At 38.8% G+C, this 26,319-nt stretch overlaps 2 long non-coding RNA genes across 2 annotated transcripts in view; one reads left to right on the plus strand and one right to left on the minus strand.

Annotated features, from left to right (window-relative positions):
- The window catches only part of LOC139119141 (uncharacterized), a 204,347-nt gene that overhangs the window by 38,067 nt on the left and 139,961 nt on the right, over window positions 1-26,319 (plus strand). The window lies entirely within an intron of this gene.
- Window positions 11-22,535, minus strand: LOC139119140 (uncharacterized). The gene is made up of 4 exons (XR_011548854.1): window positions 22,440-22,535; window positions 1,957-2,113; window positions 1,249-1,350; window positions 11-140 (listed from the first exon to the last, which is right to left on the minus strand). It is a non-coding gene; the product is annotated as an uncharacterized lncRNA (long non-coding RNA).

Raw genomic sequence — 26,319 nt, forward strand, 5'->3', positions numbered from 1 at the left:
TATAACATACCTTTCCGTTGGGTACTTCGTGTTTAGCCTCATTACAGTAAGTTTCGTACTCATTCTTCTCAATGCATGGCTTCTTGTATGCAAAAGCTCGGAAGAACGTATTCCATAGCCCATCGCAATCCTTGCCGTTGCTGAAAGTACGGTGCAAATGACAGTTTATCATCGATTAAAAATTCAAGAGAAAATTATTTTGAAATCATGTGTATGCATGTGTCAGTTATAGCTGCGGTAAGCATATGACTTGCACTCTCTGCCCATAATAAAAAACAAACGAATCAAATGATACAGACAATGACTTAAATTGATGCAACTGTCTTTTAAGATGCTTTGCCCTTTCGTAAGAACCGTTAATCCGATTTCGATGTGTCAATGCAATATTCGGCAAAAAAGGAATGTTTTCAGTAAAGGCTTCATTAACAAAAACGGTAACAACGTCATCGAACTATTGAAGTTTGTCTTCTTCGGGATATTTCAAAAGTAAATGTGAATTATGTGTTAGAGACGTTATTGTCAATTTCATCCCATGAAATTACATACTCAAACAGTACTAGTGCAGGTATGACGTTAGTGCTCTACGGCAAAACACGTAATTTCAACGTCTACCACTTGTTAATTATCATCAGTATTGTGCAGTAATATCACCTTGGTTCAACTCATTTTAAACGTTACAGAGGAGCTCGTGATTACAAAAAAAACAATAAAGTCAGAGGTAACCGTTTGGCAATGTTTGTCAATAGAAAACAAACCATCTACATTTACCGATATTTGAATAAAGATGACCGCCATCAAGGTGTTAACTGAACGTGAACAAATACCATTTTCGATTTTAGAAGATTTAAGACACGAAAATTTCCCTTACTCCAAGAACTTGAATATGAGCCCCACAAGCGTTAGACCAGAAGAGTATTCCAGAAATTTGAGTTCGAATGTACCTCTGTCTGATGACCGCTTTGCTGGGTCGTACCATTCTTAAGGGCAGGAGTTTTCAAAATCAAAATGGCACGAATTGAAAATGGATATGAAATTGACAGTACTTCCTTCGTATAGTATAGTACGTTTTACTGCTTTATACCTTTTTATCATTCATTTTCCAGGAGTCTCTGTTAATGCATAGGCAGTCACCCTTAACTTTCACTCGCCCAGCTTCTTCCATGAGTGAGTTGTGTCTTGGGTAGCATTACATTTTGAATTACTGTCATTTATAGCGTATGATTCATAATTTCTAAATGGCAAGCTTACCTCATCTGACATTCCTTTGTATGATTTTTACATTTCGTTCTGAAAATATCTTCAAAGTTGTCCGGCGTTTTATTTTCTTTTTCCGTTGAGCTACAGTATGGGCTGGAATTACATGATTAAATGTTAGTGAATATCAAAAACTCTATCACTATTGTATAGTGACTATTCATTTAAATTATGATGTGGAAAGGTAGAGTAAATTCATCAAGTGAGGAACGTATATGAAAATGCCTGTTTTCGTCTTTAAACTTGACCGGTTCGTTGTTACGTTGCGTGATTCAAGGCTAGGGGATAGCAGTCAATAAAATTGCCATATACTTATAAGTATACTTAATCAATAGTCCCGCCGCAGACAGGTTAAAGCGAAGTTTGGGTACAATGTGTTAAAATAGCCCGAGCTGCTAGGGGTCCCAGTCCGAAAATTCGTAACAACTTAGCTCGATTATTGAACCACTCTTTCTGAGAGTGAGGATTTGACCGAGCAGTTTTGTCTGTGGCATGCCCGCTAGGTGACTGGTAGCTGTACATTGTGAGTTCGAACCCTATTGAAAATTTACCGCATTATATGGAGTTTGGGCTAACTAGCTGTAGTCTATGTAAAACAATTTTTCAATGAAGAAACATAGGAATCAGTTTAAGAAATTGCACGCAGTGGAACGTTTTCACACTGACAATTGAAATATATTAAACCATGTAAAAGTTTTTCACCTGACGTCGTAAACATTCGTCGCTCTCTTGACACTCTTGACTCCAGATGAAAATTCACAATCATTTCTTCTCGCCATGGAAATTTGTATTTGTCCATTGATAATAAGGTTTAACAGTAAGAGAACACGCATCCTTGTCAGTCCTCCCATCATAGCCACTGAAAACTTATAATATTGCCGTCGAGAAATGAGTTTGCAAGGATAAAATAGTTTCGTACTATGAACTTCAAATAGAAATTGGGAGTCACAAGCCCTCCAAGGATTGCGTAACAGAAGAGTGAAGAGCCTCTATCCATGTAAGCGGTATCTCACTTTCAGCCTAAGTGGCACCTCAGAGGGTAAGCCTTTAAAAGAGAGTCACTGGTATAGCTATCAATTTGAAACTGTGACACTATTTTGCTAAAACTGCTGGCCGTAAAGATATAACCCGATATCTATATCAGCTCGTTGATTTATAAGCATAAGACATGTATATATATATATATATATATATATATATATATATATATATATATATATATATATATATATATATATATATATATATATCGCTCCTGTAGACATTTGTTGCTTCATCGGTTTCATTACTTATCCTAAGAAAGGCTTATAATGGAACGGATTAAAAGATAAACAATTGTAACAGTTAAAATCCCTGATGATATCTGCATCTGCCTTCAACTACCTATATGTTATTACTAAGGAAGGTTTTAGTATTACATGAATGGGAAAAAATCTTCCTGTACATCTGCTAAAAGAAATGAACCGCTATGCCAACTGATGACCAATTTTCGCCTATTTCCCATTCGAAGCGTTACTAGATATATGATGACACTGTAGATATTCTTGTTCTTTTTTACTATTCTTTATTTCTCGGTTATCAGGAGAGAAAATGCCCATGAGAAAGCAAGGGGTACAATTTTTGATATTGGGATGGTACATTTTACACAAATAAATACTCTCCTGTAATAATGAATGTGTTATTGGTCAATTAGAACACGACTGTCTTCCATGTTATTTGCATAACTAAATACCAGTACACTTACGTTATTTGGGAAATTAGACCTAAGTGTGGGACGGACGTAGGATACTATTTTTCGAGAATTTGCCAGTTTAGGCAGTTGTTCATGGGTTAGGTGAAACCGAGATGTGGTCAAGGGCTACAGTGAACTTTCTTTCGGGGAAAATGACATCGTTAAGCTTTCATAGCTAGTAACGGGAAGCAAGGAAAATAGGACAGAATATTTTTAAGAATAGTAGTATAATATTGTAGCCCTCTGTGAGTCTACCACAAAATGAACTTAACCACAAGAAAAAGTGTCTTAAATGCACATTGTAATAGCAATCGTGTCATCATTTTGTTACAAAATGTTAGTCAGTTAATGCGCATGATGCGTTCGAAATGCGTCATGTCAGAGTGACTAAAAGAGTATGTGGGGTTACGAAGGCAAAATGTGTCAAATCCCCCAGCAAATGCCTAAGTGACGAAAAGTAAAGATTTTAGTCTGCTGCTCTTAACAGAGACATTGCATCGCTGATAACATAATGATGGGCGTCACCACCGCTTCCTTTTAATGATGTATCTTTTTCTGAATCGCAACTTGTAATCCACCTTTAGAATTAAATACCCTTAATCCTTTTCCATAAAATTTAATATCGTTATTGAAGCTACACAGATAAAAAAGATAGACAGAATTTGTTCTTTAAATAATTAACTTCATCCATATCAATTTTGCCACAATCCTTATCTTCTGCAAAATATCGGCGTGATTCATACAAAAATTGTCGAAACATTATCTCTTGTGTATATATATTGTACTCGCCATACCCCTCAATGATCACAGAAAGAGATTCAACATATGGATATACGAAAACTTCACTTTTCAGTTTTGACTGATTCTGATCTTTAGTTAAGAGTACTGAATGATATATCTCTCATGCTACGACAGGGTGCATTAAGATTTATAATGATAATCGTATTCATTGAATGGTATTGTTCTGAAGTGGTGAACATGTTCAAGCAGAAATCTCTTGCCATAGTTTTAATAACCGGCTGTATTCCTTGCAACGATATCATTCCTAATCGTTTTATACTCCGTCTGAAATCTTGTCAAAATGTATTTGGCTGTAGTAAAAGAGAGACGGGCACAAGTGTAATTTCCCATTCGATTCGGCTACCTAGCGCCAATGGATAGGTAACCCTATGACCTGTGATGAAGGGATGAGTCAGGCTTATCGCATATTTTATCTTATATACCTCAAAAAGCAAATCACCCTCCACTATGGGAAGTCGTACCTTTCTTAAGTGAACTTTTTTTTTATCTGCAATAGTAAACCGTTCGTCTCAGCGCAGCTAGCGGCTGAGCTTGCAAAGCATTTACCCGACCAGCATAGCGTGATTTCCGTAAACAATATTTAAAAAAAGTAAAGTGATACTTGTTTGTGATAAGCTGTATTCAGAATGGCATGAAAGTTTGACATGCTTGGTTAAATATCAAGGTGTTGAACTGTACTAAAATACTATAAACCTGACGGGCTGCAGGCGGTAACTGCTAACGACGAACGATGGGGCAGAAAATAACAGGAACATTAGGACAAATTTTTTGTCGTCTGCGCCTTTCTCAGTATTTTGCCAGTCGGTAAGGTGAGTCTAACGTCCGTTGCTACGAAAACTGAGCAGAAAACACGGTAAAATGGCTCAAGGACGTCCAGAAGATCTCGACGAAGAAATTCGCGAGCTATTTCGTCTAGCAGAGGAATTGGGAGCTACTGGAACAGATACGGTGCAGTCCACCAATTGTGCCGTAAACCAGTTTCGCAAGTGGATGCGAACTATGCGACCTTCAGAAACAAGACCGAGATCCGAAATTCCACCAGATGTCCTTGACTGCTATCTCGGCAGCTTTTACGCAGGCGTCTGTCAAAAAGATGGTTCTGAGTACGAGCCAGACTCGCTTACGACCTACCAGTGTGGGATAGATTGCTTCTTCTGTGAGAATGGTTACAAATTCTCGATCAACCGCGATAAAGAATTCAGCAATTCGCAGGCAACTTTAATAGCAAAACGTGCCCAATTGAAGATCCAGGGCAAAGGCAACAAACCAAATGCAGCCAAGGAATTAACTGAACGCGAGGAGGAGTTCCTTTTTGAAAAAGGTGTGATCGGCATATACAACCCCGAAGCGCTTTCTCTTTTGGCTAAACAACCAGAAACACTTCGCGTTCAGAGGCTGTCAAGGGAGCAAACAGATGCTGTGGGGAGACACATCGCCTTTAAGCGTACTGCTGACAACACAGAATTCTTAGAATTCAACGAGAGGGAAAATAAGATCTTCCGGGAAGGTGAACGAACTACCTAAGGCCTATCCACCGAAGGCTTTCGCTATTCCTTACTACCTGTCTCTCTGTCCCGTGTACGCGTATAAACAGTAGGCGCTCCGTCGACAGCCAAGTCATCAAGCGAACGACGCGCCCTTCTATCTGGCGATAAATTACAAACCAGAAACATCTATTTGGTTCAAACGTCAACCGATGGGAGCGAACAAGTTAGATACCATCTTGAGTACGATCTGTAAGAAAGCTGGTATCGAGGGTAAAAACCAACCACAGCATGAGACGAACAACCATCAGAAATCTGCATGACAACAGAGTTCCCCCAACAAAGCGATTCCAACAAAACTCATGCAGCTCTCCGGTCACCGAAACGTGCAAAGCGTGAACCATTACGCGGTGAATTCGCTCGACGATCAGCAGCGGAGTCGGAGATTCTCTCGCGATCTTCAAGTTTAAACCAACCTGCACTGCGTAAGAAAGAACACCAGATGACAGATCGGAAGACGCTAACAACCCAGAACTCGCGACCGGTTATTTCTGGGCATCGTTAGTATCGAATGTCAGCAGCAACGTCGTCTCCTCTACGACCGCGTTTCAACATCCTGCAGCAACACGGCAGTCGGTTGAATATTTGGTATTGCAACTTATAATAATTGCACGACAAACGTTGCAGTAAATATCGGAGGAGCAACATCACCTCAGTCTCTGAAACACAAACGCCGTCGTGTGCAGTAATATACGACATTGGTGAGGACAGCCGAAGTCAGTAAGCCGGTCGGCCAACCATTTAACCCAAACCATAAACGGCCCTTTGAGGCCACCACATTTTCCAAAAACAGAACTACCGTTAGTTTGTCATGATGTTCAATTATCAATTACCTTTAAAATGTAAAGTTTTTGATGTTTAAACAACAATTTCTAGAGAAAAGGTGCCGAATAAATAAAAATATTCACGCGATAATTTTACAGGCCAGTAATAAACAGAGCGGGTCGAAGCTTTCTTCAAATTGAAATCGACTGGCCCACCCCAGCAGTAAAATGATTGACAGACGTTTCTATTGCTCTGTATAAAATTTAAGCCCACGTGACTTATAACGGCTCCCTGATTGGTAGCCTTCACACCCAACTCACATTTATGATGAAAGTAATCTGCATATCACCGGCAGTAACCAACTGTTCACAGCTAGCTATGCACAAACAGGAAAGAAAGTAATCCGGCCCACAACAATTCTACTCGATGGAATATCTCTGCAATCCTACAAAATAATTTTGTCACATTTTATCTAACATAGAGTTCGGAGACTATTCATGTGATAAATATATAATCCCATGAAATTTTTCTTTGTTTGACGTCATCGTACAGTCGTATTTTTCGCGGAGCCGCACAACTTCTCGCCGAATATATACGGTGATGGGCATTTGTTCTATGGTAATGCGCACTTGTTATATAGTTAAAGGCATCTGTTATATGGTGATGCACATTTTTATATGGTAATTGGCAGTTGTTATATGTTAATGGAAATTTCTTATATGGTGATGGGCATTTTCTTCAGCCTGGGGCAGTGGATTGTTTTTTGCCGATGTCAAAACGTGTCTGACCCCGCTATATATATATATTATATATATTATATATATATATATATATATATAGGGGGGTCAAAACACGTTGACCCCGCTATATATATATATATATATATATATATATATATATATGAGATATTAAGTTTTGCACTTGGAGGGGGCTCTGTATATTAGATATATTAAGTTTCGCACTTGGAGGGGGCTCTGAAAAATATGTCTTATTACTATTATAATTACATGCCCAAAGGCCGCGCTGAAATATGCAACCAAATGATGAAATTTGTGACTGGCACGACGCATATTAGGCAAGTATGACCGCGTGTCGAAATTCAAAAACACACTGACCTCCACTATTGGACATTTCAAAAACATGGCGACCTCCCTATCACCAAAGTCAAAAACAGGATGACCCCCGTGAATCCACCCCCAGCCGAAGAAACTAACCAGTCCCTAAGATGTGGTTGAGGTTGAGGCACAAGAGTTGTTTCTACCTCTGCCCTCGCCTCCCGTATCTCGTCCGGTTTGGTGGCTTTTGCTGACACTCTATAAGAATGTTTAACCGTCCTTCCATGAGTTGCATTGCTTTCAATGAGGCTGGCAGTTCCTTCCATCCATTTGGTGACCTCCTTGCTTCTTTTTCTTTGTATCTTCAATGTCAAAGGACTAAGAATCCGACTCTTTGTCCTGATCTTGCTTCATATTTCTGTGTGCTTTCGTCTTTCTTCTGCGTTCTTCCAACTTCACACTGGTACTCGAACTTCAAGTCTGGAACTACTTGTTTAGCTGGACAGATGATCCTCGATTGTTCATCAGAATTCTTTGCTTTCTCATATCGTTGTCCTTTAGTATCCTTCATGTGTAATTTGCCTATCGCTCCTGCAATGTTGTCAGCAGTATTCCATTCTTTTTCCTTTTTCTCAATACCACCACTGTCATGTACACTCTAAAGACTCCTTTAAGCACTACACGCAAATGACGCAGCTGACTCACGATGTTCGTTTCTTCGCTTCGATAAAGTGTGTATGTGCGATGTATGATAGTGAGCATGCGTGCGTGAGTGCTTCACGAACTCTACAACGTGTTGAAAGGTCTCAGTCAGAAAAATGTAACAACTTAGCCGGCTATTGAACCACTGTTTTTGGGAGTGGAGATTTAGCCGACTGGTTCTGTCTCAGGCCTCTCAGCTAGGCGACTGATGCCGTATGTTGTGGGTTCGAATCCGATTGAAAACTATCCGTATTTTCTATCCTGGGTTGGTAACACTGCTGGTGGACAGAATTGTCCCCGAGGTTATCGTTCGCCCAGTTAAAGCGATGAAATTCGTTTCTTCGCTTCGATAAAGTGTGTATGTGCGATGTATGATAGTGAGCATGCGTGCGTGAGTGCTTCACGAACTCTACAACGTGTTGAAAGGTCTCAGTCAGAAAATGTAACAACTTAGCCGGCTATTGAACCACTCTTTTTGGGAGTGGAGATTTAGCCGACTGGTTCTGTCTCAGGCCTCTCAGCTAGGGGACTGATGCCGTATGTTGTGGGTTCGAATCCGATTGAAAACTATCCGTATTTTGAAAGTCATTGTACAATTGCTGTTTCAAGGTAGCAGTACATGCGACTACATCATAGATGGTTTCTAACTTATCAAGAATCTTTCAATAGGTGTCTCTATCCCTAAAAAAGAATCACATCACTTACTTTACCTTGTGCAGACGTATAACCTGTCGCAGTACCTAATCGCCATACTTCACGTCTCTCTCCACCAGGATTAATATAAAATACTACGACCCTTACCTTTTATGTCATCAGCAAATACTGGCACATGTGGTGCTGTACTAATTGTCTCACTCAAAGCTCTATACGTGAGCCCTTAATATTCAGCTTCAAACACAGATACACCTTAATGATGTGGTAATGATTCCTTTTTCATTTCCTCCTCGCAGACATAATGGAGGATGGTGTAGATCAAATTCCAAATAAGCTATCTGATTGGCTGCACACTTCACACGCTCAAGTTGGATGCACTCACGCTGCAACTTAGTATTTTCGTAATCATTCTGCCCGTTAGAAATATTCATTTTTTTATTTTGTATAATCAGAGATTACCAACCTATAAGTTCCCATTCATAATTGGCATTGCACTGACCTTTCCTTGAAGTTAACATGCCCATTTGCCCTCCCTGCGTAGGAAAAGTTCCCTTGGACAAGTGTACTAAAGTCGAAGACTTCAAATAATTAATCATATACCTGCGTAAATCTCGATGATCCAAAAAAGCAACAGCATTATGAAAATCGGGAGATCAATCATAATGTATATCACTATCTTGGCTGGTATCCATTGCAATAACAGTTAATAAGAATTCAAATATAAGTGACTGTGTGGTGCCTCCGCTGCATAGACAAATGGAACTCATGACAGGAAGTCTGTACAGTAAACTGTTGTGTAATTTTCTCATCTCATAGGTGTAAAAAGCAGTCAGCTTTGCATCTAGCCGTATACATTCATTCCCTTGAACTGCATCGTTGGGGGCGTTTGGGATCGAGCTGATGTGTAAAAGTGGGGGTAGGGTTAGGGTTTTGTAGTTAAGAACTAATTAATAGGTAGATATAGGTAGATGTCTAAGATTAGTACCTGACCAGTACATAGGCCTGGGGGTCATTACAATTGGTGAGAACAGCCATTTAATCCAATTACGTACGTGTTTCGTGAAAGGTGTCAAAACATACGGCTGATCTAATCTTTGTAGATAAACATCGAGAACAGTAGTATAAATGGATGTGTCTAATCCCAACCAGGCCAGCTTGGGGAAAGCTGGAATGGATGCATGACACAGGAAGGAGGTCAATTACAAGGCAGATGGGAATATTTATTTAAATTATATTATATCTTTGTCAATACCAGTGAATTTTGTGAGGTCATATCCACACATTTTTACTGATGATGAATTCCATTATTCAGCATTGCGGCCACACAGCAAGCATAACAGTACAAGTTGTTTTTTTGTTGTTGTTGTTATTTTTTGGAAAACGAAAAAGGACTGCACATTTAAAAGGAGGGAAAGTATCGGATAAACCAGTCGTTGATACCGAGAAGTCAGTTTGCTGTCAGTACAAGGGAAGATTGCCGTGTATCTGAACATTAAAGCCATCGCGTACCAGCAGTTGGAAGCCTATACGAGTGCTGTTGTGTTTGTTCATGACTGTATAGCATCATTGAATTATCTGCTTGGAACTCTGAGAGAAGAGTACGACCGTACTCGATCTTGAGTTATCAAAAGTCGATTGATCGGTACTTGCAGAATGTCAACTAAAGATTTAGCATAATCCGACATCATGGTACCTAAAAATTGTAATTCTAACATGCAAATTGTAGCAATGTCTCCCAGCAAGGTAGTCTATCAGTACTAAATGGATGTGCGGACTCCGAAAAAGTCGTATAGCCCGAAAGTCAATGTAGCACTGACCCCTAAAAGCTAGTTGAGAACTGTTTTCTAACGTTGAACGTTGGTACAAATAACATGGCGGACAACACTCAGAAAAACGGCGACGGTACGACTATTTTCTTAATTTTCTAGAAATTTTGACATTAAAATTTGCTGCATTCAGTGAGGTTGACACTGAAATGAGGTCTATGGGTAAATTTTTTTTTGACTGACATCTGCAATCCTTTATTTGCATAACAATCTAGGATAGACGCCAAAATGAGTCATATCCCAAAAAACTGAGCAGCGGTACGACTGATTTTGATGTTCTTGGACAGGGTTTAGGGGTCAATGTGTATCTTCATCCTTTGAACTGCAAAATAAACCATGAAAAAATAATGGATGCCAAAAATAAGTAAATCGGGAATCGAAATCATTGCCACAACAAATAACGGGGTATCTTAACTAAAAGTGGATCATAAAAACTGATTTTGGTGTCTTTTGCCACGTTTCAAATCTCAAGGAATGTGTTTCTGTAATGCATAGTATAAAATCATTCCAGAAAATGCAACTGTTCACAAAAGTCAAAAGGCTACCACAATTACATGTATCGAGTCGCACCCTTACCTTATCCTCAGCATATTGCGGCCAACCTTTTTCCAACAACCAAATTTTATTAGAGGAATTGGAAAATATAGATTTTGTTGATGTTTCTGTTATGCTGAAATCTATTGAATGTTGAAATAAACTCCATTTCTGTTTCCCATTTTCAATATCAATGAATGATTTTTGAAATAAGCAAGCAGCAGAACGGCTGATTAGACTTTTAAAACCCGCAAAAAAGTGTTCCAATCACCATTTTCAGCGGGATAAATGGATTTTCATCCTCCCTGCATAAACCCAACCAACAGAATGCCCCCTTTGCCAACATAACGCCTTGCACAACCTCGAAAAAGGGGGTGAATGGATTTTTTATTCCTGCGAAAATACGCTCCCAGCATCGTTCCTGGAAAATGGCCAATGCAAGCATTTTGAGAGCCCAACGGAAGGCCCACTTCCCTCGCTGGCCCTGGCTCTCCATTCACAGCCTCCCCATTGGCTCTCACAATAGGACGGCCTCCGTCTGCAAAAGGGCCAAACGAGGGTGTATATGAGAAAGTTCTGCAAGCTGTCGAGGATGTAGTCCAAGAGGATCAAGATCTTGTTGGTGCCATGGCTCTCGAGGACGACAGCCATCTCCTCCCCAATGGCCTTCTGAACAGCCATGCCGACCTCTTCCAATTTGACGGTGAGGATCCCCTTCCTTAAGGCGGTCAAGGAGCCATCCCTTCTCTGCGATGTATGCCCTCTGCCAGGCAATGGAGTTCAATAGGTTTGTTGATTTTGGAGAAGAACATTTTTTTAAATATATTGAAATTTTCGCATTTTTGCCATGACCGATCCAGATTTCTTTAGCAAACTTGAAAATGCTCTCAGAAGGGTGATACGAGTAAATTTAAGTTAAATCGGTGTGTTGGTTCTGCAGACGAAGGTTTTAAGATTACATGGGGATTTTTGAAAAATTCAATATGGTGGTCAAACCATGTCACCAATCCAAATACCTTTAGCAACCTTGAAAGTAGTCACATTAAAGGTGATACGCGTAAAATTTCAATTCAATCGGTATGTTGGTTCTGGAGAAGATTTTTCAAGAATATATAGGGATTTTTGCAAAATCCAACATAGCGGCCAAACCATGTGACTGATCCAAATGCCTTTCACAAACTTGAAGTGGTTACAATAAAGGTAATACTAATGACATTTCAGTTCGATTAGTATGTTGCTTTTGGAGAAGAAGATTTTAAAAAATAAATTTGGATTTTCGCAAAATCAAATATGGCAGCCAAACCACGAGACCAATCAAAATGCCTTTCCCAAACCTGAAAGTGCTAAAACTAAGGGTTATAGGAGTGAAATATCAGCTCAATCGGTGAGTTGGTTTTGGAGAAGAATATTTTTAAAGATTAAATCGGGATTTTTGCAAATCAAATATGGCGGCCAAACCACGCCATCGATCCAAATGCTTTCACCAACTTAAAAGTGATTACACTAAGGGTGATATGACTAAAATTTCAGTGAAATAAAAGTGTTGGTTCGGTAGTAGTAGATTTTGAAGCATTAAATTCGGATTTTCGAAAATTCTAACATAGCAGCAAAACCACATTATCCATCTAAATGCATTTTACAAACAGACAAGTCCTCACACTAAGGGTGATACGAGTGACCGATTTAAATACCTTTAACAAACATGACAGTTGTCACACTAAAGGTGATAGGAGTAAAATGTCAGTTCAAATGGTGTTTTTGGGGAAGAAGATTTTTAACAAACAAATTTGAATTTTCGAAAAATTCAATGTCGCTGCCAAACCACATCACCGATCCAAATGGCTTTAGCAACCTTGAAAACACTTTCACTAAGGGTGATACGAATAAAATTTCAGTTCAATCGTCGTGTTGGTTCTAGAGAAGAAAATTTTGAAAGATAACATTGAGATTTTTGCAAAATCCGATATGGCGGCCAAACCATCTTCCATAGGCATGCACAACCTCTCACTCTTTTCTAACACTGGGCTTGGGAAACCAGTGGGAGGTTTGTTTGCTCTAACATACATGAGACACACCATTCCTTGCCATAGCCACGGCCTTTGGGGGCTACAAATGTACTTATTCCATCAAGCTTGTGCAGTATCGTTGTTTTAGCATGGATGCTGTCAGTGGCCACGCGGAAAGCCTCCTCTGGACGAAATTTCGAAACCATGCTGAGGAGATTGATGTGTACGAAGGCCAGCATGCTGGCCCACAGGTTGGCATACTGGGGCAGTGAGCCATCATAGTACAGTAAGATATAGCCTAGGGGAGTCTTGCTGGTGCTTCGACCAGGATGCCACCTTGGCGGGCGACTCAAAATAGCTAGTCGAGCTCTCCTTCGTTTGTAACCGGCTGGTGGGTAAGTCTTTTTCAATCGGCCAAAAGTCGATTTTAACTTACCAGAAAAATCCATTATTTTTTTTTAATTCTGTGGTCTTTTGCTGCATATTGAGAGGTAAAAACAATTGCCCTTCTTGTTTCATAAAGTGTAAAACCATCCATTGAAGTTAAATTACAACACAAATTTATGAATGGCTGCAGCATCATGTAATAACTAATCTTCATTGAATATTTACTGAAGTTGAGTTTGGTTCTTTGACCCTATTTCAGATGCAATGAATGGGTTTCTTCTCCACTTGACATCTGAAACATTCAGTACACTAATAATTTCCGTTTCTTTCATAAAATGGGGAAGAGCCTGAACATTATATGGTGTTTGATTTTTTCCCTTTTGAATCCACCTTATTTGAAACATGTACCAATTATACTCGAATTAACTTTTATAATAAGAATTGACCTATGGTTCGTTAAGTTTCTATCTTGACAACCTCGCCATCACTTTCTTCATCAGCGCAAGTTGCTAATCTGTTTTGACAGAAAATAGTGCAAGTCACAGCTAATTGAGTTATGAATCACCTGTTTCATCTTGTAGAAGATGGAAGATCACCTGCACATGCAAAATGGTTCCTTACATATGTTGATGCTAGGTTATTAATCAGAAAAAGTAATTCAGTCTGTCTTTGTAGGGCAAGGTGTATATTTAGTTGTAAGTGAATGACAGACCTCATGATCCCTGATCCAATACACAAAAATGAAGCCTCAATCATGACTACGTGTACTGTAGTAATTTATGATGGCATGTATTCATACAAGTTGGTCGAGCAAAGATATGTGCTTTGTATACACTTGTAAAGTGCAAGTGTGTGAAGATGAAACTGATTATAGACTAACATATTGTGATGTTCCGAATAAAGATACGAAGTATACTATTAGTAAACTTCAAGAATACAAGGTTGTATATCTGTATGGTATATCAGAGTAAAGGTGAAGGACTTTAGCATGAATCAGAAGGGCATTGACTGAACTTTGGAAAGAAAATGTCAGATCTATTCAACAATACTCTGATGATCACATGTACCACGATACTCTTGGTTTTGTCAAAGAATGTTAGAAGATCAACTCTTTCAAAACCTTTGATTTGATGTTTTTCAGAATACCGAACATACACAACGCTTTTATGGATATTGGAAGAATTGATTGATGCATGACAGAGGAAAAAGGTTATTTTCAAGGAAGATTTGAATATTTATATCAGAATGTAATTGCATGATTTTTTGACTAAGTAAGACACGGATGAATACCAAAAAGACTAGTGAGGACTTTCAAAAAGTTCTTTATGGTCGATATGTCAATATTGAGGCCAAATACGACACTTCAATCACTCAAATGATTAGCGAAACCATTTCCAGCTTTGACTGATTAATTAGAGTGATGCATATATCGTATCACTTCATACAATATTTAGACAATTTTAGGACCAGTCCTTGCGAGTGTAGCATACTAGCAGGGCATGCTTACCCGATCCGGGCACCTGGTACCAACACTAACTATCAATGGTTCAGGATGGTCCTACTTAACTTTGTAAATCACAAATGTCCCGTGGACCTGGTAATATATTACCTTGAATGGAAATGATTATTGGACCTGTTCAATGTCACATTGCGTAGCAGCATCACCCTTAAAGAGGGAAGCCTTATGAATAAGTTGTTTATTATGTAACCTAGCGTAGACCTCACAAAGTCGCATTTGTTTAAGCTCTCAACCAAATCAAACCAGTAGGAAGCAGTTTGCTATCCTGGGGCTGTCCTCGAGTTGCTTTTGGTTAAATTATAATGCATTCTGCTAAACGTTCACATCGTGCGGTAAAAACTAAATAGTGAAACTTAAGGTAGTGACTCAGGTTCGTTGACACATATTTTCAATCAAAAGTTTCACATAAAAAACGGGGTCTCACACCCAACATGTGGTACATTTTCTGTTAGGTCTATATTTGAAGAAGGTAAAAATTTTGTTTAGTTGTCAAAACATGCATTCGTATGTTTGTTTAAAGCAAAAACGTGTGATTTTGAGTTTTTTCACTTAAAAAAGTATAAGTAAGAATTGGCAGCACCCCTAAGTGATCTGTTAACGGCACTAGACAGCTGGATATACTGGGGAAAAACCGTGTTTTGGATTTTTGAAATTCGCTTTTGTTTCTGCACAGTGAGCCTTCGAAGTGTGAACTGTCGGATTTTCGCATAAATTATCGTCTGTTGTTCACGTTTGTCAAGTTATTGTCACTTCAGGGGGGGTTATCAAAAATCTAAAACACGGTTTTTCAGGTCTAATCATGAAGTGTTAGCATGCGAAGAATTGGGGAAATCCGCCCACGCGTCGCCGACTTACACTCATTTGAAGGTGCGCATACATAGCAAAAATCGGAACTGAGAAAATCGACGATTTGTGTAAACGTCCCATTTTTCACACAAATGGCCGAAAAAGTCAGATTTTTGTACCTTTTAAAAAAATTCATACGATCTGGTTCTAGGCTAAATATTGGGCATCAGATTAGAGAATTTCTGACAAGTCCTGAACACTAGTTCGCCAAAAAATGATGAAAATTGTGCGTAGAAACGTGAGGCTGGTCAGCGTAAGCAGTGGGTACTATTTACACGATTTATACCACTCCAAGTCATGTGACCTATTGTTCTTGCCATCCATTTATTCCTGAAAACATGACTGACACCTATTGTTCTTATGCAAAATAAGTAATCAGTCATACTTTTATTCATATGTAAATAAGTAATCACCACACTTTAATGAAAGAAAATCATTATCATATCAATAAAAGTGTAGTGATTACTTATTTAAATATGAAAAAAGTATGACTGATTACTAATTTGCAAGAGAACAATAGGTCAAGTCGAGATGTCTAAAGCATTCACACACATTCAATAACAAAATGAAGACAATTTGTTCAACTGATATGTTACAGCATCACATTTTATAATTCATTTTAACTTTCTTTGGACCATGCTCAATGTAAGCAACATGATTTGTTGATGAAGACTGTCCATCTTTAGATTCGGTGTCTTCTTGGATTGGACTAATCTTGTCTGTTTAGTTACATTGTTTTGTCGTAACTTGAAACTGGTTTATACCTTCGGCCTCGTGATGTTTACAAGTTCCTGACTATAAGTGTGGTGATTACAACTGTAACAGCACACCTACTCGTGCGATTAACTACACAAACACTAGAAAGATAATTCAGGGCATAATCTGTTTGTCAAATACGTATCTAGCTTATAATCATATTAACTGTACACTGTTTGGTAACGGTTAGAGTCTGGTTACAAGACTAGAAAAGTTTAAAAAAATACAGCCGGAATGGTTTACAGGTCTGCGTTCTGCCGACGACGCGCACTCGCTTGCTCGCAAGCGCTCGACTTTCGGTCTCATAGCCCGTAATTTATGCACGTACCAAGTGTGAAATGGTTGTCAAGTTCATTTTAGCGCCGATTTTTGTGCCTATAGTACAGGACGTCACTTGCTTGCTTGCTTTCGAATATGAGACGACCAACTCTCGATGCTCTAAACAATTCTGTAGTTGAGAAGTTCAAGGAATACGGGTAAAGTAGCACTTGTTTTTGTAGTTTTCACATGTGATCTGCTGCAGTCTTTTTGCTCACCATCAGGAATGATACCGGGTTTTTCGTGCGCTATTTCGCTTTCGACTGTGACATGTACTATTATGGCCCCGCGTATGAAACCAAAATCAACTTCAGTTACACGTAAAAGCGATTCTTCATGACTTAAAATAAACGACTGAGGCGATACTCGACAGATTCACTGATTGTAAAATTGAAACGGCGACGTGTCGCGACACCCAGCGACACTCTCATGACCACAGATAGAAACAGACCGGCACCGATCGTGAAGCGACGTTTCGCGTGCTGTGCTCTAGACCGACATAAAAGTGTCGAATTGACAATTTACAAACTAAGTCCAAAATAGGGCTGCTAATTTAGAACCATATTTTCCAGTGAAGTAGAAGATTAAATAGAGTCTCGTGGGGCGGCAGTACTAATCTACAGTGCTGTACGTGCGCGCATGGAGCCCGGTATCAACATCACGCGTGCAACCATATTACCATAGTACCAACAAATGTTTCAATTCAATGGCAGTTTTAGTATGAGCCAAGGTCAGACAGTTTCAAAAGTTTCAAAACGCTTGCGTCCATCAGCTTTCCATTTTGCTTCTTTGGCCCCCATTTACGTTTTCTACGCCGCTTATCACTGCTGGCAGTCGTCATCCTAGCTGTGATATAGCAGCGGTACTTGTGGCGTATATCAAACGCGCTCGGATCATTGGGGTCATTGCCACAGTCCCCCTGCGAGCCAACGCATAGGCTTCTTTGGCAGTTTACAACGAGACCGACCGGTATCGTAGATTTAGCTTGCAAAATTTTGCAAGCTAAATCTACGATACAGGTCGGTCTCGTAGTAAAATGCCAACGAAGCCTATGCGTATTAGCCTTTGAATAAATAAACTTGTATCATCTTTACATTGACTATTTGAGACTCATTCTGTACGCCTGCTAACTTTCTTGAAGATAAGAACACGTATTTTCGACCATTTTCCCGTGAGCCGTCGACGGTTTCTACGATGTTTGCTCGATCGCGCGTACAACGCACTGAATACGTTGGAGGTCAAAAGTTCAAATTCAAGCAGGAACCATCGACGACTCACCGAAAAAACGGTCGAAAATACATGTCATGGTGGGGCTCGTTAGCAGGAGTAGAAGATGAGTCTCAGATAGTCAGTGATACAGTAGGTATACTTTTATTTTTTGCATGCTTTATCTATTTTATTATTTTGCAAGCTAAATCTACGATACCGGTCGGTCTCGTAGTAAACTGCCAACGAAGCCTATCGTCAGCCATGTGGAATAGCATCTCTTATGAAGACGTGCGCGCATGCGCAACATAGTGCGTAAAAATTGACATAATCTCCTTCAAGGTATAACGATAACGCTGACAGTAATCCGAACCGTTAAAACAAAAAGAAAAGAATAACTCACGCAGTCGTTAGAAGGCCGTGTTTTCACTAAAGTTTCAGACATTTCCTAGTACAATGTTACCTCACAGTTTTCTCTAATAGAAAGATCATATTTCAGGGGTTCAGAATATGAAATAATCACAAAATTGCTAAAATTGACCGACAAACCTGAGTCACTACCTTAATCGATGAAACCCGACTCCAGTTACTACTCAAAACAAACAACCATAACAAGACTATATAGCCTCTTCAAGGAGAGGTGATGTTCCAGAGGGCAGCTGTTTTGTTTCGCAAAATGCATGCACCATGGACAGCTTGAACCCATGCAGACAGGGAAACGATTGACCATGTACACTCAACTTTAAAAAATGCATATTCATGGCCAGGGCTTAAACAGGCTGGTGCAAGGGGTTCCAGGCACTTCTAACTTCCATCGAATCTCCGTAATCATCAACCAAATTGATGACATACTTACGAGATCTTATTAATGACAGTAGTTACATGGCGCAAGTCAAGCCCTTGAAATCAATATAGGGTTTCTCGCCTGACTCGATAAACTCCAAATATGTCTGGGAAATAGGCAAAAACAGCGACACACTTCATTTAGGTGCAAGTTTCACTTCTGAGTCCATCCTCTACTATCTCTAGTTCAACCAAGAAGATTATTCTTAGCTGAGTTAAGGGAACTGTCTATTGTCATTCCAATCCGTATACCACTGGTATAAATCGCCCACCAGTTTTGTAGCATAGCTATCTAAGATTGCCAGGAAATAGTGATCAATGTCTGCAAACTCAAATACGTAGATATTGAAACTTCTGGGGATTCAGATACTCTGCACTGAAACATTGAAAGAGTGCTACAAGAAGACTGATGATAAAGTGAACGAATTTACGTGTCCGAGTTGCAGTCAAAAATGTCACCTGTCGAGAAGGAAGTTTAAATTCGGACAAAAAATGCCAGCCAAATAACCTCGAGCAAATCAATAGTTCCAGGGGTCATTAAAGGCTCCTGAACTAAATACACATTAACAATGCTTTCCACGAGTTTTTACTTGTAATGTTACTGGGTAAGTTTCATACCACAAATTATTGAACTGCATGGCACAGTATGTTTAATTTTGAAAGCGCCTCAAGATTGAATGCTAACTTAGGGGAGGCTGATATTCGAACTTTAAAAAATTGCAAATCTTCATTCATCTTCATTTGGCGGGGGAGACTATTTGTTAACATTACTAATTATTTGAAAATGGGTGACGTAATTTCTTCACGTAAACGTGACACAAAGAATAGTGGTAAATTTGAATTGCAAGTTTCAGTGCATTACTTCCTTCATTCACTTCCTTCATTATTTTTACAATGGACCCCCTGCTTTAGTTAATATTCATTAAAAAGAGAACAAATAAAATGTGCTTTCGTGAAATGTAATCAAACTTTAAAACTATTATATATTTATTGTAGTGCACTTATCATCTCGTGTGAAACTCATAAACATAGTACTAAATAAGGAAGAGGTACACCACCCGTCGATCCAAGTATGCCTGCATTTCTGTAGTTCTCTTGCAGTGATTTTGTCAGCGAACGCCTCTGCAATTATCTCCCTGTGCGACAATATGGAGCTTGGTCTGTTATCGTTAATACTGTGTATTATTAACAGTATAAAACGTGCAACACTCAAAAACGATGGTCTAAAGAGACCGACGAGATGTTGTTGTTGATTAATCGGCCTGTGATACCTAGCTGGTCAAAATTTGAAATTTTGTCCCAATGAATTTCATATCCAGTTTTTCCTTCCGGTTATTCATAGTTGTTAACGCACACTAGAAACAAATGTACAATGTTCAAAGACTTTTCTGTTGAAAACATTATGTAATGAGCCGAGGATGTCGCAAATGAAAGATCGTTTGAAATTCCTATGCATAGTTCCAAATATTGCTGGGGTACCTAGGGAGCTTTCATTGTATACACATAAGACGAAACGTAAACCACTTTAAAAGGTTATCCAGTTCATTCACAATACATCATTTTCTTTAACTTAATGGTGATGTCCCGCTCGTATTTAGGGGAATAATGAGTTGAGGTACCAGTCTGGATCGTAATGCTTTCAGTAACTGAAGCTGACACACCAAGATGTATATTTAACACAACTTTGTACTTTATTGCAAGATGGCGACCGTATCGTTCACCGTCCAAGGTATGATCTCAAATCTCTCTAGTCTAAGCTCTCTACAAATTTAAATACATCTTCAAACTTACATAATTAAAAAAAGTTATCACGTGGTAATTTTCTCGCCAGTCTTTGATTGTGTTTTAAGATTAAATAAGATCACACCATGGAATATCCCTTTCTCGATTGTTCTCATTGAAATCTTAACAAATAATTAATTAAACTATCACACTATCTCTTATCTGCTTCTCGTACGATCTGAGTCCATGACCTTCACACGCCTTGGCCACGTGAGGGACGCTTCGAGATAAACCTCTACAGGGAGGGGCCTTACAGTGATACATAAAGCAGTACTAATTCGCAGAATAAAAAGCAAAAGAGAAAGAATAAAAATTTATCTAAAAGATCATAGTCTCACTGATAACGGTCAGTGTTTTTTCTATGTTGCTCTTATTCAAAAAAGGCAGAATATATGGCCTAACTGCTTTTCGCAACAACAACTGCTTTTATAAAGACGCTGTCAAAATCAGACGACATGAGTTCTTGCAACATGAACGACAAGATCGGCAAACTTGACCACTTAGCCCTTCATGATGTGACACTCGTTTTATTTAATATTTTAATATAATTATTTGACACTTTGAGGAATACTGAAAGTGGTCGGAATCTCCTCAGAAGAATTAAGAACGATATTTGTGCCTGCTGTATAACTGAACGCCTGGCTTTTACTCGGACACCAAATGCATCGGCTGACTTATCAGGCCTAAAGTCCTGTTACTGTACAAGTTCAATAAAGCAATCTGGTACCCCTAAAATGAGAACATGCACGGACATGTATCACTGTTCTTTATGTGGTAAATCGGTAAATCTTAGGTAATTTGTTTTTCTAGTACCAAAATTTGCACGGTGACCCTTGATTTTTATTTGTGATTTTGAAAGAGGATAGTTGTAGGATTCCCTCAAGAAAAGTTGAGAAAAAGGCGCAATGAGAAGAAATGCCTGGTAAAAAAAGGTCCGTGTTGACGAGTAATAGGATGTTTTGCGTCTTGAGTGAGAAGTTTTATTAAAAACAGTCAAGCAACATTTTCTTGATGGAATTTAATGTATGTTATGTCATGCCCGAATCAAACGAGGAAATTTAAATTTTACGCACTATTGGTTATCATAGAGCGTCACGTGCTTATTGTGACAGACGAAAGACTTCACCGAAAGAAAATATTCAGGCTTGACCAAAGTTTGCTGTTCCGTTTGAAGAAGAACTTCAGAAAACAGAAATGACTGTCATATAATATTAGACCAAAATTTATTTTCACATAGTCATCGTCATTCGAGATAGAACAATAGTTACGTTTGTATAGAGTCATTAGTAAAGCAGCAGCAAAAGAAACAAAAAGTGCCTGGGTATCACTGTTACTACGGGTAGATGGTATATATATGTTACTCGTAGCTGCGAATATACTTTAAGATGACATGGGCCTCGGGAACAAATGTTCGAGCAATCTGCAGCTTTCACGGCTGATTGTTAAACTTTTGAAGAACTCTTAGGTCTTAGTACGCCTATCGTTTGTATAGAGTCATTAGTAAAGCAGCAGCAAAAGAAACAACAAGTGCCTGGGTATCACTGTTACTACGGGTAGATGGTACTATATTTTACTCGTAGCTGCGAATATACTTTAAGATGACATGGGCCTCGGGAACAAATGTTCGAGCAATCTGCAGCTTTCACGGCTGATTGTTAAACTTTTGAAGAACTCTTAGGTCTTAGTACGCCTATTGCTTGATGTCTGATGAGGTTGTTTCTCTTCATTCCTCGATCAATATTGTCACGCCGAAACCTGCGCTTTTGTGAATCCTTAATCAAGAAGCAAAAAGTTACTTTTGTACAGTACAGACAAAATAACTACCAGTTGGAGGTTGGAGGTTTGTATCGCCGTTAAGCTGTAAATAAAATTTCAAAATACAATAATACGAAAGGAAGGGTTACTTTACCTGTTGATCTAAGAGTTATTGAAGTACTGTCGTTGTCTTTCGGTGTTGCGGGCGAAGAACTATCCGGCTGACTAGTACGAAGCAAGCGAACTGTTATCAATGATATCATTGGTGTTTAATCTGAAAACAAACACACATACAAATTTGAACACATAGTATGATTAAAGGTTAACTAGATGAAACTATTTACTACATGGTGTGAGACCTAGATTGTCAACTTTGACCTTTTGTCCGGTAATAGGGTATTTCATCGATCGTTCATTCCTATTAAATGTAATGCAAATAAGATTTGACATTGTCGGTTCCACACACACATTGTGCAGAAATACCCTGCACTGTGTTGAGGGCTTTGGCAATGGAAGAGTGATGATAGGTACACAGGGCTGAATCCCAAAATAAACACCAAAAGAAAAATAATATATTACCTGCCCCTCAATACCACAGTATCACCACCGTTTAACAGTTAGTGTTTCGCTCTTTTCCAAAAGGAAGCGGCCTGTGTTGGTGCTTTGTTGCGTGGGCGGATTCGGTGACGCTTCACTAGTGACGACATTATTGTAGGATACTTTTGTCCTCATTGAGTGAATTTATTCTCCGTAATGTGCGTATTTTTTATAATAAATGGTCAGATAATAGATGGCAACATGTTTAGTTTGAATTTGGTGTTTCTCGCTCCTCTTTTGGCACATTTTCATCTACGCGGTGGAGTGGAGTTACAGACAGCCACGGCAATGATGCGTATTCCTTTGTCGTTACCCGGGGAATCTTGCTTAGCTGGTGTAAACTAAACTACCATTACCAACTGTAATTCTAGCAAACGTTCAGTCACTATTTTCACAGGCCGATGACCTACAAGCAAATATGAACTACATGAACGAATAGACAACCCTGCGAGGTCAAAGGTTACACTAAATGATGTGGACACAGTTGCATTGCCAAATGTTCTCAAATACATTTTCAATCTCTTTGGAACAGGTAATTTTTCGTCTCAATGTCCACTTTGAAATACTCATTATCTCCCGAGTTCACAATAGCTTTTGAGAATTGTATAGTGTTTGATATGTTAAAATAACGTTTAATTTGAACAAAAATCCAAGTCCTTAGCGTGTTTGTTATCGCACTCTGAAGTTCTGTGCTTCTAGTGGAGTCTTACAACACCTCTGTCAAGTTTCCCTTGACAAGGTTACATCCTGCCATATGGAAAAAAAATATATAGTAGTACTAGTCTTTAAGAAAACTATACCGAATGAACCCAGTGACTTTCAACTTATTGCTCTAACTTCCCTCGTAATGAAAACATTAGAGAAAATAATTAAGTTCAATATTTTGACTATGATTGAACATAAACGAGATTCCCTATAATTTGTATATAGACCGGAAAAGGTTTTAAAGATGCTAAGCTTTTCATTCTTAATGAACTGTACAAACATTGAGAAAAAAACAGGTGCTCATGCAAAAATCCCTTCGCAGGTTTCTCCGATCCTTTCAATACAATACAAGCCAACATCCTCGCAGAAAATCTCTTAAAGTTTGATCATATTACCGTAACAAACCGTACCCTGGACTCTCGACTCTCTCACAAATAAATAACAAATGGTTTATGTCAACGATCTCATGTTGAATTTGATATAAACAAATACTGGTTCTCCTCACGGTTGCATCATGTCTCCTCAGTTGTATATCCTTTATAAATATGATTGTAGAAGTAATTATGAAGGTACCATCTTGAAACGTTTGCAAACAATAGTGCCTTGCTCTCATTTCTGCATTGATCAGAATGTCATCATGGTGCCACTTCTGACGAGTTTGTTGAGTGGTGTGATACTTCTTACCTTAACCTAAATGTTAAGAAAACTAAGGAATATGACAAGCGCTTTAAGGAGGCAAGAACACAACCCTCCGACAACCCTTGAACACGATCAAGAAGTTGGGACTATGTCGAAGTATACCTACTTCAGTGCAATGGTTGATAACAAATAAAACAGAGATTTAAACGCCAACGCCAATGCTATCTTGAAGAAAGGGCAACAGCGTGAGAATTTTTAAGGAAGGTGTGTCTCTTCATTGTTGGTAGAGAAATATTGTATATTTTTTTTATATATAATTAACTAACATTGAAAGCTTTATTCACTCTCGTTCATCTGTTCATCTTCAAGATCTGGCGGTCAAAACAAAAGTTTTCTTGATAGAATTGTTGCATTAAGATCAAAATTATTTGGAATATCCCAGAGATGAGGTCTGTCATCATATTATAATGAGCAACTACTTTGGAAAACCCGCTCAATTGTTTTATCTAGTATTCATCATATTTCATTCACAGAGTTCGACGTACTGCCCTCCAGTCGGCATTTTAGATACCCGGCAGGCAGGTAAAATTGGCGCAAGTTGTCATTCATTTCCAACGCTGAGTTGCTTTTAAATGATTCCTAAACTGTTGTGTGTGTGTGTTTTTTGATGGTATGTAGGCCTACTTTCTGTACATTTTAAATTTTTATGTATTTTATATGAGCCACAGTTTTTAATTGTCGGAGTTTTTGGTGAATAACGTTCTATGGAAATGAATCGAATTGAATTTAATTGTTCCTTTCCCCTTAGCAAGACAAGGACTGAAGGGTTTTGATTCACTATCAATACGAAACTTATCAAAGCGGTTTGCGAACGCATGACTTGTTTCTACTCACGTTGTCTCTTTTCTTAAATTTCTGATACGGGTTACAATCACTCGATACAACAAATTTGTTAAAGTCGCATTGCAGGCACGACAATATCACAAGGTTTGGCCATGATCCATTTTGATTGTACGCAAAAACTACACAAAAATAACATACATGACTGTGTAGATATGTATCTCTTTTCTCTTTTCATGCTTATTAATAACAATTTCTCTTTGCCATATCAGTAAAACAAAAACCTTCAGAGGAAAATGTATTAGAGTAGCCCAGCTATAATATTTAATTGGTTGGCCAGGACGTCACTTGCGAGTCGGTAGTCTGCTATGACGAAATACTGCGGTGTTTTATTGTGACCTTAGAACGTCGCTAAATCGCACTTCTAAAATATCCTGCCACTATCAGGCGAACTCACTCTAGTTTTCTAGCGCTCTTCATACTGGTTGTATTATTTGAATTACAATAATCCTCGAAAAGATACTGGGATCAAGCCCAAACAGGTAACTTAAATCATTACCTTTGGAACAACTTTGCTTGAGACAGAGAGCAAGACAGGGCATGACATGGCATACATCTACTCGTCGACTAGGTCTACGGCTCTGCTGTGCCTATGGGTGCATCTAGTGCTTTAATTAAATATAAATGCACAGTTACTTTCCTTGTAATCTCTTGTAGTTATATTGAGGAAATAAAAAGTTTCACAGACAACGAAACGAGCCGTTTGCAAAATAAATGTGTTCTCGAGTTGAATTCCATGGCGGACAGAACGGATTTGGTTGGCTGATACTGAGGTTAAATACAGATGAACTTTGAATTTTTCATCAAGTAATCCAAAGCTCATCTATCTAGCATCATGCTTACTCACATATAAAACGTTGCGCTGACCTCTCCACCGATTTAAAGGCCTTGGTCTTTTATGACGTCACGGGTAGAATTTACTCAATGCTAGCATCACAAATAAACAGATTATCAGTGCTTCTCTGAAAACAAAACGAAAGTAAAAGAGAACATTGCATAATGCCAATACGGGCCAATACCCAAACACTGAAGAGTTGCGGCACTGCCAATTAGAAGGGAGAATGGAGTCATGCAACACGCCTGACACGACTGTCGTTCATGTGAACACGATCAAGTCGTTCACACGGACACAACATATGATACCTTAATGACATGATTTCTGGTACCAGTAAAGTGATGGTTGAATTCTCTCC

The sequence above is a fragment of the Ptychodera flava genome, chromosome 19 (genome assembly GCF_041260155.1).
Source record: "Ptychodera flava strain L36383 chromosome 19, AS_Pfla_20210202, whole genome shotgun sequence".
In the NCBI taxonomy this organism is placed as follows: Eukaryota; Metazoa; Hemichordata; class Enteropneusta; family Ptychoderidae; genus Ptychodera; species Ptychodera flava.